General features: G+C 44.2%; 1 protein-coding gene across 14 annotated transcripts in view; it reads left to right on the forward strand.

Annotated features, from left to right (window-relative positions):
- ATXN1 (ataxin 1) overlaps window positions 1-16,017 on the forward strand; it is a 360,243-nt gene that overhangs the window by 184,112 nt on the left and 160,114 nt on the right. For 13 of the 14 annotated variants that reach the window (XM_053246298.1, XM_053246300.1, XM_053246297.1 and 10 more), the window contains one exon: window positions 12,762-12,833. The exons of the other annotated variant lie outside the window; for it this stretch is intronic. The gene's annotated coding sequence lies outside the window, so the exon portion shown is untranslated. The remainder of the gene's footprint in view (window positions 1-12,761; window positions 12,834-16,017) is intronic. 14 annotated transcript variants of the gene reach the window in all.

Below are 16,017 nucleotides of genomic sequence, written 5' to 3' on the forward strand. Positions count from 1 at the left end.
CCAAAGTGCATGTGATGGCTTGTTAGCAAGCCGCATGCCGAGCAGGTTGCTAACAAGCCATTGCATGTGCTTGGGCTGTGCCGGAGGGAGGGGAGTGGCTGCACTGGCCAGGTAAGACCCTTACTACTACTCTTGCGGCTCCCACCCACCCAGCCATTCCAGATTCCCTGGATCCCCAGTCTCCCGCCCCTTACCTTGTAAAGGGGAATCCTCACTGGTCAAGTAGACCAGTCAGCCAGTTCAGCAGAATGCAGTTCGGTTTGAATTCATTGAATTTGATCCAAACTGCAATTTTTGGTTTGTGCATCCTCTAATGGCAGCCATGGAGTTAGTTGCTCATTTGTGTCAGGATTCAATGCATGTCTCATCACATATAAACACACTGTATGGATCAACCCATTTGCGTGTAAGAGTTAGCATGTCAGCAGTTAGTGGCCTTGGCAGTTGTAATGTTGTAAATTTTACAAGTGAATGGAATGATTCACGTAGAAAGTATTTTTATAAGTAACGGAACAGGCATCAGACAACTATGTGGGCAAGCACTTTTCCTGTGGCCACGATCAATTATGCTTTAGCCCATTATCATGTCTTGTGAGGATGAGGAGTGCTGGCCATGTGGTGAAGGCTCACCCCAGTGGAGTAAGGCCCAGCTGAGACCTGGTCGGGCCAAAGATGAGAACTGAAGAGCTACTCTCAGACAACAGGAACAAGCTGAGGTGAAGCAATCCTCTCAGAACCTGAATTAAATCTGATCTGAGGCAGGATCAAGCACAAGGTGCAGTCAGAAGCTGGAGAGTCGGGTTTGTGAGGAAGCAAAGGTCAGGCTGCGAGCTTACGGAACAATTTTACTTCAGCAGTGGTCTGTTGGAGACTGAGCCTTCAAATAGCTCGACTCTCCAGCTGCTGTCCCACCCCCTCACAGGAACTGCCAGATCGTAAAGAGACAGCATTTGATTCTGTAAGTGCCAACTCTGACAAGGCTGGGGAGTAGCCAGGGCCTCAGAGGAGCCTTCTGGGTCTGAAGAGGAAGACAAGGGTGTCTCCTCTGACCATGGTGGAAGGGGTAGGCCTGATGTGGCTGGAGATCCCCATCCTGACTCCTCCCCGGGGCTCTCTTTCTCCCAGCAGAGGGGTGTCCAGACCTTTGGCGATGACACCCATAGATTGTTAAAAGGGAGAAAAATATTTTGACTATATGATAATATCCAGTACCTTGAACAAAAGCCAGTACTTCATAGCAGTACAGTTTTCGTCTGCTGTTTATGGTAACTGGTAAACTATCCCCAGTCCTCTGTTTTAAGCTGCTTTGGGCTTCTGCCATAACCTCCATGGGTCATTCTTTACTCAAGAAATGAGGCTGAGGGTAGCCCAGCAGACTGGGGTGCCTTAGAGCAGCCCAGTCATAACTTACGCTTAGGGCCACCACCCACTAAATTAAGAATAATCTATATGTGCTTAGGATATTGCCTTACCTTACCATGTGTACACCATTACATGTGACACAGACAGCGCACACATACATTTGTATGTGCATATTCCCAATCGGTATGATCAACAGAAAGTCAATGTTCGTTCCATAAAAATATATTCTTAAAGCTTCTTCAGTCATGAGCACTCATCTTTTCTCTTTTTTGTTAATAGCATAGAGTTAGAATCTAGAAGCTTCTATTAGAATTAGAAGTTAGAATTAAAAGTTAGAAGCTTTTTTAGAATTAATTCTCAAAGACTGAACAACACTTAGAATTATAAATGCCATTCTTCATTTATAGTAGTCTGATTTTTCAGTTTCCATCTTGGATGCATAATTCTCAGCATCTTAAAGAAAAACGGGGGAGGGGGAATCTTGTATAATTTCAGGTTGATGAGACAATTTTGCTTACATGTACAAATGCTAAGGAATAAGAAACTGTTCTAATTGTGTCTCACATTACGTATTGTGGTACAAATTGTTTGTTTCATGTTGTGAGGATGACTTTTTCAAACTTATGGACAGAGTGTTGTGAGTTCTGAAAGCAAAAGTATTATACCAGAAGGCCCTGATCTGCCAAGGGTTGTCTGTGTGTGTGATCAACTATGTATGTCCATAGTTTCATTAATTACAGATGAGCTCATTATAGGTAGGTATTTGCTTAAACTGGAGTGAGATGTGGATGTGGAGTGGTATAGCTGCACAATCTGTTGCAACGTGATGTGCACGTCTGTGAGCTTAAGCTATGTTTCTGGACTGCTGGTCTTGAAGGATGATGAACAAGTATACAGAGGTCAGCATTCTAACTATTTCAGAAGTTTTTGCCATAGGCTATCCTTGTCCGGTCGCATTGCCATGTTGGGAAAAGCAGTACATCCTTCCCTTAAGGAAATTGTTGAAAATTTATTATTCATTGGTGAGAGAGGGGTCACACTGTGCATGCTCAAAAGGCACACTCTTCCTTGTTATTAGACACCTTCCAGGAGCAAATATTGGCTCTGAATGCAGCTCCAAGCTTAAGCCTCGTAAACTTTGTCTGAAACTGTTCGCTGAAAAGTGGTTCCGACAGATCTCCCTTGTCTTTGCAGAAGAAAGACCTTAGAATAGTTTCCGATGTATGGGTGGCTTTGGTAACATAGGTCATAGTTAATTATCATAGTGTATGTGACTGATAACTGTGAATTGCCTAATGCTTTAATGCTCAACCCATTGGGTTGTTCAAAGGAACTTAGTCATGGCTAACTTGCTTTGGATACAACCCACTGGTTTTGAAGCATAGGCTAATTAAACTAGCTAGATGGCAGAATATATGAAGCTATGATGTGGTCACTCTATATGTTTCACTTACTCATAGTACCTAGGTATAAAGCTGCGATCCCAAGTCTGCTTCTTTGGAAGTAGGTTTCACAGACATCAGTAGGATTGGCTTATAAGGCAGCTTGTGTGAACAGATCAAACAGTTCTTCTGCTCTCTCTTTGATGTACATTTTGCTAGCATTTTCAGACTTCATCTGCCCATGGGATATTGAAATACCTGAAACAAGTAATGGGCTACTTAGTTATAGGAAAGTATTACATCTATATATGCATTACATTTTTAAAATATTTTATTTCTTTTTGCTACGCTAGCTCTGCTCCTCACAGATATTTAATTTATCTCACTTGTCTCTGAAACACTTGTCGCCCTCAAAAATGTAAAAGCTGATTCTTGGCCTGAATACTTCATTAGCAACATTAAAATCACCTTTTTGTTCAAAGCCTAAGATAAAATGCTTTCTGAATGAATCCTGCTTCTCGTTAATTTGAGCCTTAAGAAGCAGAATAAAGGCGTGCAAATAAGAGTGCTTTCAAATAACTCAGAATTACATGCACATAAAAATGCATTGACTAACTTTGAACGTGCTTCATAGCTCATACTGAGCACTTCTTTTTCAAGATTAAAACTGAGGATAAGTTCACCTTTAGCAACAGTTGAAATATTTTAGGTCTGATTCTTCCTTATGTAAATGATTGAAAATCTGCAGCATTGAATACGTTTGAAAGATAGGGTGGATGCAAGGATAACTTTGTGGAAAGGGCCTAGGCAGCAAAGTATGAGTGTTGGTCAGGTTATTCAGTCTTGAGGCCACATCATGAATATACCAGGCTTTGGGGTAGGAGCACAGCTGGTTTTCACAATTCAGTTATCCATAATTTTTGCAGTCTGCATAACCTTCTCATGAACATGGTGGGTGCCAAACTTCAGCTTGTTGGGTATATTATGTTAATGTTGCATTTATTTATTTTTTAATGTATGCTTCTGTAAGGTTTTATCTGGTAAACAGTAAAGCTGTGATTCTTAGGAGCCCAGTGCTGAACAGCATGAACTTAAAGATCACATACTGTATCATCCACATCTACAGTAGAAGGCCAGTGTGGGGTGTAGTGGTTAGAATATCAGACTGGAACTGGAGAGGCTCTGGTTCAAATCCCTGCTCAGCTATGAAGATCAAGGGATGACTTTGGGCTAGTCACCTTCTAACTCACAGAGTTAGATGGTGACTGATGGTTGTTATGCGAATAAAATGTGAGAACAAGCCATGTACAGCATCCTGAGCTCCGTGGAGGAAGTTTGGGATAGAAATGTAATTACTTAGCGATGGATAGTTATAGGCCAGTCACCAATCTCCTTTGGTTGGGCAAGGTGATCGAGAGGGTGGTGGCCAACCAGCACCAGGTGCTTTTGGAGGAAACTGATTATCTAGACCCATTTCAAACTGGCTTTAGAGCTGGCTATGGGGTTGAGACAGCCTTGGTTGGCCTGATGGATGACCTCTACCGGGGAATCGACGGAGGGAGTGTGGCTTTGTTTGTTATTTTGGATCTCTCAGCAGCATTCGATACCATCGACCATGGTATCCTTCTGGATAGCCTGGGGGAGTTGGAGATACGGGGCACTGCTTTGCAGTGGTTCCGCTTCTATCTCTCGGGTAGATTCTAGATGGTGGAGCTTGATGACAGTTGCTCCTCAGTTGCTCCTCAAAACGGGAGCTGCTATATGGAGTCCTTCAGGGCTCCATTCTGTCACCAGTGCTTTTTAATATTTCTACATGAAACCACTGGGTGAGGCCATCAGGAGGTTTGGTGCTGGGTGTTATCAGTATGCGGATGACACCCAAGTCTACTTCTCCTTTTCATCTTCATCATTAGGAAATGGCATTAATTCCCTAAATGCCTACCTACAGGCAGTAATGGGCTGGATGAGGGATGACATACTGAAGCTGAAGCCAAGTAAGACGGATGTGCTCATTGTAGGGGTTCAGAATCTGAGGGATGTTAGACCTTCCTGCACTGGATGGGGTTACATTCACCCAGAAGGAGCAGGTAAAGAGCTTAGGAGTTCTCCCGGACCCAGGCCTCATCCTGGTATCTCAGGTGGAGGCTATTGCCAGGAGCTCTTTCTATCAACTTCAGATGATTTGACAGCTGTGTCAATTCCTTGACGAGGACAACCTCAAAACAGTGGTGCACCAGCTGGTAACCCCCAGGCTCGACTGCTGCAATGCGCTCTACGTGGGGCTGCCTTTGTACGTAGTTTGGAAACTTCAGTTAATTCAAAATGCAGCAGTCAGATTGGTCCCTGGGGCAACCTGGAGACACCATATTTATGCCTGTTTTGAAACAGCTGCACTGGCTGCTGATACGTTTCAGGGGAAAATACAAAGTGCTGGTTATTACCTTTAAAGCCCTGAATGGCTTGTGTCCAGGTTACCTTAGAGAGTGCCTTCTGCATGATTCCCACTGCACGTTAAGGTCATCTGAAGAAGTCCGTCTCCAGTTACCACCGTTACGTCTGGTGGCGACTCAGAGGCAGGTCTTCTCTGTAGCTGCTCCTGGGCTGTAGAATGCACTCCCTGCAGAAATCCGTAATTTGAATTCATTATTGACTTTCAGGAGAGCCCTCTGTTTGGCTTGGCCTTCCAGGTTTTTTTAATTGATGTAAATTGTTTTAATGTTGCAACCTGGTTTTTCAGGGTTTTTAAACTGTTCTGATTGTTTAATTGTTCTTGTCTTATGGTGTTTTATAATCTCTGCTTTAACTGTTAATTGATTTTAATTGTTTTGTTTTATTTGTAAACCGCCCTTAGCCATTTTGGAAGGTCAGTATAGAAATTGAATAGATAGATAGATCAATAGATAGATAAATAAATAAATAATACTAATACCAATCAATCAGAATTTTATTGGTCCACCAAACATGTACAGAATACACCAATACTACTTATCTAGCATCAACATTCTAGCATTACTGACAATATTTTTTAAAATTGACAGCTTTCACAGTAATATCAGCATTAGTCTCGTCCAGACAAGTGACAAATGGTATTCATGAGTTCATCATGATAATAACCTAAACAGAGGCAGCAGCACTCTCTCCTTTGCTCCACTATAAAAGTTACAGTAGAGAAGCATATGTGGTAATGATAATACTGTTGATGAATGATTGGGCAAATACAACCTAGTTGTTCAGGGAGAGAGAGAGTGGGTAAAACCATAAGGAAGGAAGACAATTGGGTGAAAAAAAGCCCACCCTTCTGGCATTTACGAATGACACAGTTGCAGTCAAAGAGCATTTCAATCTATTTTGCAGCTGTAAGGCTCTCAAATATATGTGATGAGTAGAGATGTCTGTATTCCATGATCCCACATTAGCCCCACACAAGTACAGAATAAGTTATTTGATTCAGAATTTATTATTCCGATTATGAATTTCCTGGAGTCAGTGTGTGAGCAACATTGATTTTCTCTAGCAGCTGACCTGTAGTATTTGTAGTGAAATGCATTGGGAATTTGTGTAGGTGCTGCTTCCATACCACTGTTTCATTGCGCTGAAGAGGTGGTATATGCACCTGAATAAACCATAATAGTGTTCAGTAATGTGAGGAGATAGAATCCAAATTAACCTCATGATTGACTGCTATAATTTCAGTGTGTTGGCTATATGTTCCTAGCTATCTCCCTGCTGCCTTTGTCAGGCCTGCCAAATACAGAATGTGTTTGGATAGCAGTCAAGCTGACATTATTCACTGTTCCTTTGGGTAGGTTTACACATACAGGTTCATCGCTCATTGACTGCAATATCGAGTGGTGACTTGCATGTGTGAAATAGCCATCAAAGACTAAATGCCTCAGATAGAGCTTTCATACCTTCTGACACCACATCAAAGACAGTACTTTTCAATGCTCAACTGTGAGCCAGTTGATTTTTGTGTGTTCTTTGAATTGTGCAATGCTCTAAGATAGTTGACTGACAAATGAAACCTCTGTTAAAGGAGTGGCGGAAAGAAATGCTGCTACAGAAATCTGATAACCCCCCCCCTTTTTTTTTTGGTGGCATGGAATAGCCAAACCCTTCGCTTGCTCCATTTTGGGTACTAACTGACGGCCCTTCTGATCTTAATCCTTATGCTATAGCAATTTCTGTTTTAGTTACAATTTTTCATTGTTATTATTTCTGTGTATCTCTTTCTATAAAGTACAGCAGAGAGGGTGGGGATACACTGCTGGAGCTTGTAAGGAATGGCTTCAAGAGGATGATATCAATTTGCGTTTCAGAGGGAGGCACAATAAATTACTTCATAACAGTCTTAAAATGTGCTACACTGACATGTTTCCTCCTCCACAGCCTACTGCTGTGTTCTGAGACAGTGATAAAGAGTTAGTAGTCATGAAGTGGAGGTAGCACTTAACTTATTTAGCTTCATTTGGCTGCTTTTATGACGTACACAGCGTATTGCACAGACAGGTTATTTGTGGGCAAACTGTGTTATAATATTTTATAATATATGAGGAATTTGCTTTTCACTTTGATGTGTTCCAAAATGATAAAAGCCTTGTGGGCAAAAGGAAAGTTCTGAAGGATACTTCTCACATTTAATTTTTCTAGCATGAAGGTTAGTAGGGACATAAGGAGCTGAGTCAAACCATAGGTCCATCTAGCTCAGTCCTGACTGATGACAGCTCTCCAAAGTTTCAAATGTTGTCTTTCTCAGCCATGCCTGGAGATTAGGGATGCGCATGGACCAGTCTGGAGACCATTCTAAAGGTCTCTGGACAGGTCCGGACATGGGACTGGTTCAGCGCCGGGGGGGGGGTAGACCTTTAAGGGTGTGGGAGGGTGTACTTACCCCTCCCGCCACTTTCCCCCCGCTGGCGCACCTGTTTTTTAAAGCATTTGGGGCGGCAAGGTATTTCCCTGCTGCCCCTTCCCCTGTTGCTCGGCAAAAGGCTTCATAAAGCCTGACTGCACGTGCTGGTCTTGTGGTAGCAAGCATGACTTGTCCCCATAGCTAAGCAGGGTCTGCCCTGGTTGCATATGAATGGGAGACTTGATGTGTGAGCACTGCAAGATATTCCCCTCAGGGGTTGAAGCCGCTCTGGGAAGAGCAGAAGGTTTCAAGTTCCCTCCCTGGCTTCTCCAAGATAGGGCTGAGAGAGATTCCTGCCTGCAACCTTGGAGAAGCCGCTGCCAGTCTGTGAAGACAATACTGAGCTAGATAGACCAATGGTCTGACTCAGTATATGGCAGGTTCCTATGTGTATCACGTCTGCGTGTCGCGTGCATACATCGAACACGCACACGTGTGACATATGCATGCATGCATGTGCAGTCAGGCTTTATGAAGCCTTTTGCCGAGGAACGGGGGGGAGGGGTGGCAGAGAAGTACCCTACTGTCCCAAATGCTTTAAAAAACAGGCGCACCAGCGGGAGAAAAGCGGCTGGAGGGGTAAGTGCACCCTCCCCCACCCTTAAAGAGCCCCCCTACCTAGTGCCAGACCACGGAGGTGAGGTTCCGTGCACACCTCTACCGGAGATTCCAGGTAGCTTAGGATCTGCTGCATGCAAAGCATGTGCTCTACCACTGAGCTATGGTCTATTCTCAAATCTACATTTCTACAATCTTGAATCCACTTCCTTTTGATCTTAACACATATACCTAATATGACTCACTGGATCTCAGATTGGTGGCTGGCTAGGACAGCCCTGTGTAAAGACCCTGAAAGACTGTAGGGAGAAGGGCAAGAGCTGCAGGTAAAAGTGGCAGACCAATGACTGGAGGAGGTGAGTTGAGCAGGGGCGTAACTATAATAGGGCAAGGGGAGACAGTTGTCTGGGGGCCCACTGCCTTGCCCCCCCCAGAGGCAGGTCACATGACTTACTCCCCCAGCTGCGCACCTGCCCATGCTTCCTTCACTTGTATCCATCCTCCAAAATTGATGTGAGTGTTATGACCTGGAGCTACCAGAACAGCATGTCTTTCTCTAGTACCATTAAATTGACTTGCATCGTCCACAATTTTCAAAATCTTTTAAAAAATAATTTAGGATGGTGTTCTATTGTGGCACATAGAAGATACACACACACACACACGGCCATTTTAAAATCTTGTCTCTGGTCCCACTCCAACCTTGCTACACCCCTGGAGTTGAGGGTAGACTGATTGCATTAGAAAAGCTGCACATTTAATTGTGGAGTGGGAGAAGGCACCATCTGAATATTTCCTCCCCCTGGGGTGTCAAAGAGGCAAAGAGCAGACGTTTTTTGTCCTATCATTGGTGCACAATCTTTTGGAATATTTTCTGGGTAAAACTAATCTGATTTCAGATATTTAGCATAATGCAAGTATGGTGCCATAGGGAAGTAACTTGCCTAAGGAGCAAGAGGTTGCCGCTTCGAATCCCCGCTGGTATGTTTCCCAGACTATGGGAAACACCTATATTGGGCAGCAGCGATATAGGAAGATGCTGAAAGGCATAATCTTATACTGCATGGGAGATGGCAGTGGGAAACCCCTCCTGTATTCTACCAAAGAAAACCACATGGTTCTGTGGTTGCCAGGAGTTGACACCAATTCGATGGCACAACTTTACTTTAAGTACAGCTTAATTCTTAAGGTCACAGTCTTCTAGCTGCTTAATTTAAATGGATCTTGTAAAGATGTGAAGATAACCACTTAAAGTTCTGAATAAGCACTGGGTTACCCAAAGAAGCACATTGATAAATGCTGTTAATCACTGGGTATCCTATACCATAAAAAGCTAATGTGTGCGGCCGTGCTGCCCGTGTCTTTTTGGGCTGTTCTGGGCATGCGCGGAGCGCGTGCCCAGATCGGCCCAAAAAGACACGGCCGCCCAGACTCGGGCGGCCGTGTTGGAACAGGGGAAGCGGCGGCCTAGGAGAAGCGGCCGCCGCCAACGGGAAAAGAGTGCTGGCGGCGGCGGCGGAGCCGCGGCCTCGGCCAGAGGTGGTGGTGGCCGCGGCGGCCGCCACGCCAAGAATGCGGGTGAGGCGGCGGTGGCCGTGGCGGGCCACTGGCCGCGGCGGGCCGACTGGCCACCGATGGCAGCGGCCGCCGCCAAGGGAGTACAGCCAAGGCGGCAGCAGAGCTATAGGTACGGCCGAGGCGGCGGGGGAAGCCAGAAAGGGGAGGCCGAAGGTGGCAGGGCGGACTGGGAAGGACTGGGCCCGCTGGCGGCCGCACTCGGGGGGGCGGGGGTGGTCTACTAGCGCCTGGTAATCTAGCGGGCTGAAAATTGCTAGTTCTTTATGTTTAGGGTAGGTTCATTCACACACTGGCCCAGCATGTATGCTGTGTTTATGCAGTGGGAGTGTGGGAGCAACTCTTACACAATTGCATGCTCCATAATTTCCAGTAAATTCTAATATTGATCTCAGGGTGCTCAAGGGGCTGCAGCTGCTAGGCAATGGGAGTCTCCTAGCCATCTAAATAAATGTTGTATATGATTGTTGAGTTTACTTAATAGTCCTGAATAAGCAACCTTCTTTATCCCTGGGATCTTTTAAAGAAAGTCATAAGCACTTTACTCTGAGTGAGCTGTACTCTACTTTGCATCAACACCTATTTCTTTACAGACTGCAAAAATAAAATTTTATTTGTGATAAAATAAATTAAAAAACCAAAATGGCTTCATTTGTGAATCACACATGTTACTTCTAGTGGATGAAGTAGCTGGGGTTTTATGTGCTTTGTAGTTAATATGAATATGTTAATAGTAAGCATAGACCACTATTATCGATCAGTGATGTAATTGTCCTACAGACAGATAGAGTGGAATGATGTAATCCTTATCAAGTTACTGAAGACATTGACCTTGAGAGAGATCAGATGACTGAACATAATGTTCGATCACTAGGAACAAAACATTCTTCTTCAAAGCTGAAACGTCCTTATAGTGATAACAATTAATAGAAGAATGAATGTCAGGCAATTCAATCATAATTTAAAAGACACAGCATTTTCTAATGTGTAAGAGAGTGTTAGGATTATCAGTGATCTCAAGAACTGCCTTGTATTGCTACATTTGACATTCTTTGCCACATATACAGAATTCCACCCTTCATTTTGTAGTAATGAATTCAGAATTGATACGGTTTTAGTTTTATATTTACTGTATGTACATGGGCAGAAGAGGGATTGTAGCCTGTGATAATGATTGTAAATATGAAACTAGAGACAGTAACAATTCTGAATTAATTCAGAATAAAAGATGAAAATTTGAAAGGAGTATATGGAAGGTAGGGGTGTGTTAGTGTGAGGGGACGGGGTGATTCTAAGCATTCTTACTTAGAAGTAAGCTCCATGGATATTGCTACATGTATCTATCACCAGTAGTAAAGGGAGAATACTGGCGATATTGGGGAGCATACAGACTATGCTAGTCATAATTCAGTCCTGTGAAATTAATGGGACTTAAGTTATTCATGTCTACTCTGTCTCATGGATTTCAGTGGTCCTTAGTCATGACTGACTAGTCTGAAGTTGCCCATTGTCTGGGCATTTGCTACCAAAGAGTGGTTTATGCAAATTACACTGCCACCTGATGCGTTGTAATAATATTACGCTACTGGTGAACTCTGATACACTGGTTTTGGAGAATGCTGTTCTTCACAGGAGTGCATATGAAGGGTGGTGTAACACCAGTAGTGTTTGGTTATGTAGCTGCTGGTACTTTCTCATTCATGACAGTAGTTAGAATTACAGCTAAGCGCTGGTAGCTGGGACGTAACTTGCCTAGGGAGCAAGAGGTTGCTGGTTCGAATTCCCACTGGTATGTTTCCCAGACTATGAGAAACACCTGTTTTGGGCAGCAGCGATATAGGGAGATGCTGAAAGGCATCATCTCATACTGTGTGGGAAATGGCAATGGTAAACCACCTCCTGTATTTTACCAAAGAAAACCTCATGGCTCTGTGGTCACCAGGAATTGACACCGACTCAATGGCACAACTTTACCTATACTGTAGTGCTTAGTGAAATATATATGTTAATGCCAGTGGAATACTAACAATGCTACAACTGTGGCTCTAACGTTTACGTATCCAGTAAAACATGTCACTGTATTTCCTCTTTGTTGGTTTGTGGAAAGTTTTGTATACACAGAATAATTATTCCAGGCAGGAGGCAAAAACAGTGGTGTGCCATTGATTATCTATCTACCAGTATGTGTGTGTGTGTGTGTGTGTGTGTGCTAAACGTACCCATTGCTAATCCCATGTGTGGCAGCTCTCGCAAGAATTTGCGAGCAGCTGCCTGGGAGACAGCAATGGGGATGGGGAGAAAATGGCAGCAGAAGCCAGCGGGGAGGGGAAACGCCGCTGGCGGGCGGGGAGGGAAAGTTCCCACAGCCCAGCCTGGCTGATAGGGAGGGAAACTGCCGGCCATGCCAGCCAACGAGCTAAACCGCTGCTGGCAGGCAGGGAGGGAAAGGAAAGCCAAGCACAGAATGGAGTGGGGGAAAGGATGGAGAATGGACTGAGGCTGAAGGGGGAGGGGGAGGGGGAAGGAGAACGGACTGGGGCTGAAGGGAGTGGGGAAATGACAGGGAGAACTAGGGGTGCTGCAGATGGTCTGTGCCGGATCCGCTCGTATAACTTATTCCAAAAGAGGTTATGTATATTTTTTCAGTGCTTTTAATCTGAACTGATCATGTTGCTTTCAGAGTTCCTGAAGTTTTAAGTTTATTTGTTATGTTAACTGTTATTTTACTGCTGCTTTTACTGTTTGTGCTGTAATTTTTGAGATTGTTTTAATATTGTTTTATAACTTATTCAACTGTGAGCCATCAAATTGTGAAAATTCATAATTGTAAGGTAGGAGATAACTTTTTCAAATTAATAAATGATATGTAAAGCCATAGAGATTCCACAAGTATACACTGAGGATGGAGTTGTGCTTTGTAATCAAAAACCTTTTTAAAAAAACCCTGAAGCGTATTCATTATCTTCCTGCAGGTCAGAAGAACAGGTGCTGTATATTTGAAAGCCAAGTAGTAAACTCTAAAGAAGATTATTCAGACTGACATGGTGAGATTCATTTTTTCCTCTTATAATGTCAAATGTCTATATTTGTTACCAGGTTCACTCTGAAGCGTGGTAGTTACCACCCCTAGTTACTATAGACCCATTCACATGTTACATTCAACACTTGTACAGAGTGTACAGTATACACAGGTACAGTTATTTACATGTTATGCTAAATGCAGGTTCAGAAGTACATTTCCTATCTGTACCATGAATTTGAACGACCTCTATCCAGATACTTCTAAAATTAACACAGGTACAGTCATTCACACAAACACGCGTATGAGTGTACAGACATCTGTTCACTCATATGACATAATGAATGAATCGAACTTATGTTTTGGCTTAATGTGATGCACACCTGCGTACAACCAAATTATGAACCAAGGTATTGGGAAAGCTGACTTTGGATAGGATATACCCATGTTAGAGCACTCAGAAAGGGTGTAACAGAGTAGAGGCACATTCCTTGAAAGCAAAATTTGTATCCAAGTGCAAAGATTTACAGCTCAGGCCATGGTTAGCACCTCAGCAAGGTTGCTGGTAGTGATCTTCCCTTCAGGGGTTAATAATCAGAGAATGTCACTGGATGGCCTCTAATACACATTTGCAGATTAGTGCTGAGGGACAAGGGATAGAGTTCTGAGCACTAGGAAACAGGAGCGAGAGAGGGAGAGAAAAAGTGTAAACAGAGACACAGATTCCTGTTCCTAGGTCAGGGATGTGGATGCCAGGGGTTGCAGTTGGGGGCTTCCTTTGCAGAAGGAGGTTGAGACCTTTTGTTGCTGGGGCTGAGTAGGAGAAACTCTAGGTCACAAGGCAAGGGCTGAGCCATGGCTGCCTGGCAGAGCGGGAGTGGGGGGGAGAAGGTGCTCCAAAGGATCTCCCAGAGAAGGAAAACAAAAGAAAAATCCAATAATGTTCCAATGCAAGATACAAATCTCTTGAGTGCGCTGAGAAACGATGAAATGCCTTTGGGATAGACATGTGAACGGCCTCCGAAACGGTTTGAAAGGTGGCCGGTTCTGCCTGTTCGATGGCGCCGAGGGTGCTGCTTTAAGAGCAGGGGAGGGTGCACTTGTCCCTCCCTCTGCTCTTCCTCTGCTGGCGCTCCTTTATTTTGAAGTTAATCGGGGCGGCAGAGTCTCTCCTTGCCGCCCCGTTGCCTGGATGCAACTGAAAGAATCCGCTGCACCTGCGCGCACTGGCACAGACGTGTGCATGTTGGGCATGCACATTGGGCACGTAGCAGATACTAATGGTTGTATCCAGACAACCGGGGCAACAGTGCGGCAGGGAGGTACTCTGCCACCCTGATTAACTTCAGAATAAAGGAGTGCTGGTGGGGGAAGAGCGGAGGGAGGGATAAGTGCATCCTCCCCCCACTCTTAAAGCAGCACCTTTGGCACCATCGAACTGCCCCCACCTGATTCCGTGCACATCCCTACTTTGGGATGGTGGGAACAGCAAAGCAAGTAGTGTGCTATTTATTCCCCAAAACCTTCTATATCCAATTTGCACATGCCTTTCACCTCCCACCACCATTCCCTCAAATGTGGGGTGGCAAAAGGGGGTTTTAATAACTGAAGGGTAGCCTAAGGGTATGATCCTGGGTGCATTGATTGTTCTGTGGATGGGGAGATGCTTATACAAAAGGTGTTGACAATGGCCGAGCTGTGCGCTCTCTTAAAACATTTCTCTTAAAATAGAAGGCTGAATAGGTGCTCTCTCAAGGGAGGCCACCATAGGGGGAAGTGTGGCACTGATTTTCAGCATGACTCACTTGGGTGACTTGAAAAGTCTTATCTGTGAGAGAGAGTATGTCCTTGGTTCCTTGGCTTATCTGGGTATTTGCTCGCTAAGAGAGGGAAACTGCATTCCAATCTCAGTGCTTTGACGCATTATCTGTTCTGTCACTTTCTGTGTATGCTCAGGACAGTGACTATCAGAGTGGTATTTCCTAGACCCTTGCGATCGCGCTATTGACCTGGGGCACTAAGGAAAACCCTTCCAGAATGATCCAATCAGAGAAATTCACTCAGATGAAGGCTTTCTTACCAGAAGAAACAGTGATACAGTCATTACTGAAAGCCAAGATTTAACTGGGAGTGCACTGGGGTGCAGTTAGGGACAGGTGGGCATTGCAACAGAATTCCCAGAGAAAGTTACACATCTTCCATAAAGATAAGATAAGGAGGCCAGTGTGGTGTAGTGGTTAGAGTGCTGGACTAGGACTGGGGAGACCCGAGTTCAAATCCTCATTCAGCCATGATACTTGCTGGGTGACTCTGGGCCAGTCACTTCTCTCTCAGCCTAACCTACTTCACAGGGTTGTTGTGAGGAGAAACCTCAGTATGTAGTACACTGCTCTGGACTCCTTGGAGGAAGAGCGGGATATTAAAATAAATAAATAAATAATAGGGGCCACAGAAATCACCATCAGCCAATTACAAAAAGCAACATTACTGGGAACAGCCTATATTCTGTGACGATATCTATAATAACAAGAAGAACAATATTGATAACAAAATTCTGACATCCCAGGTCCTTGGAAAGGACTCAATGTCTGGATAAAACAAACCAGTCAATAACATCTGCCTGACTGTGTAAACAAGAGGAGATGATGATGATGATGATGATGATGATGATGATGATGTCCTAGAGCCAAGATTCTCATTCCTGTTCCTCAGATGTTATTGTCCATCATCCCCAGGGACAACAGGCCAAGGTGACTGAGGACATGTGGGGAACCAAGGTTGAGGACCCCTGTACTAGAAAATGAGTTTGAAAATATTCAGTAAATTCAATTCATGTACAGATTGAATTCTCAGCATGTAGCTGTGTGTGCAAAATCATGCTGTCTGAATAAAAGCTTGTATTCAGCACTGGGTGGTGTTGGCGGCAGTGATGATGATGGTGAACACTACCAAATGTATGTTGTTGTTAATAATGGCAGTGTAGATCACCTATTTGATAGGAATAGGGGGGGGAATTATTGCTGATATTCCCTTCCCAGGCTTCCTTGGTCACCAGGAGGTGACCAATACTGTTAAAGCTGAGAGCACTGTCCATTTGTTTGGAGTCTTGTACACAGCTGCTTGCTCCATGTGTGGAATGGGACTGAGGTCTGCTGGCAATTAAAGAGCCATTATTATTTTTCCGAATCTCCAATACTAGTGGCTTAGCA

The sequence above is a fragment of the Hemicordylus capensis genome, chromosome 4 (genome assembly GCF_027244095.1).
Source record: "Hemicordylus capensis ecotype Gifberg chromosome 4, rHemCap1.1.pri, whole genome shotgun sequence".
NCBI lineage: Eukaryota > Metazoa > Chordata > Lepidosauria > Squamata > Cordylidae > Hemicordylus > Hemicordylus capensis.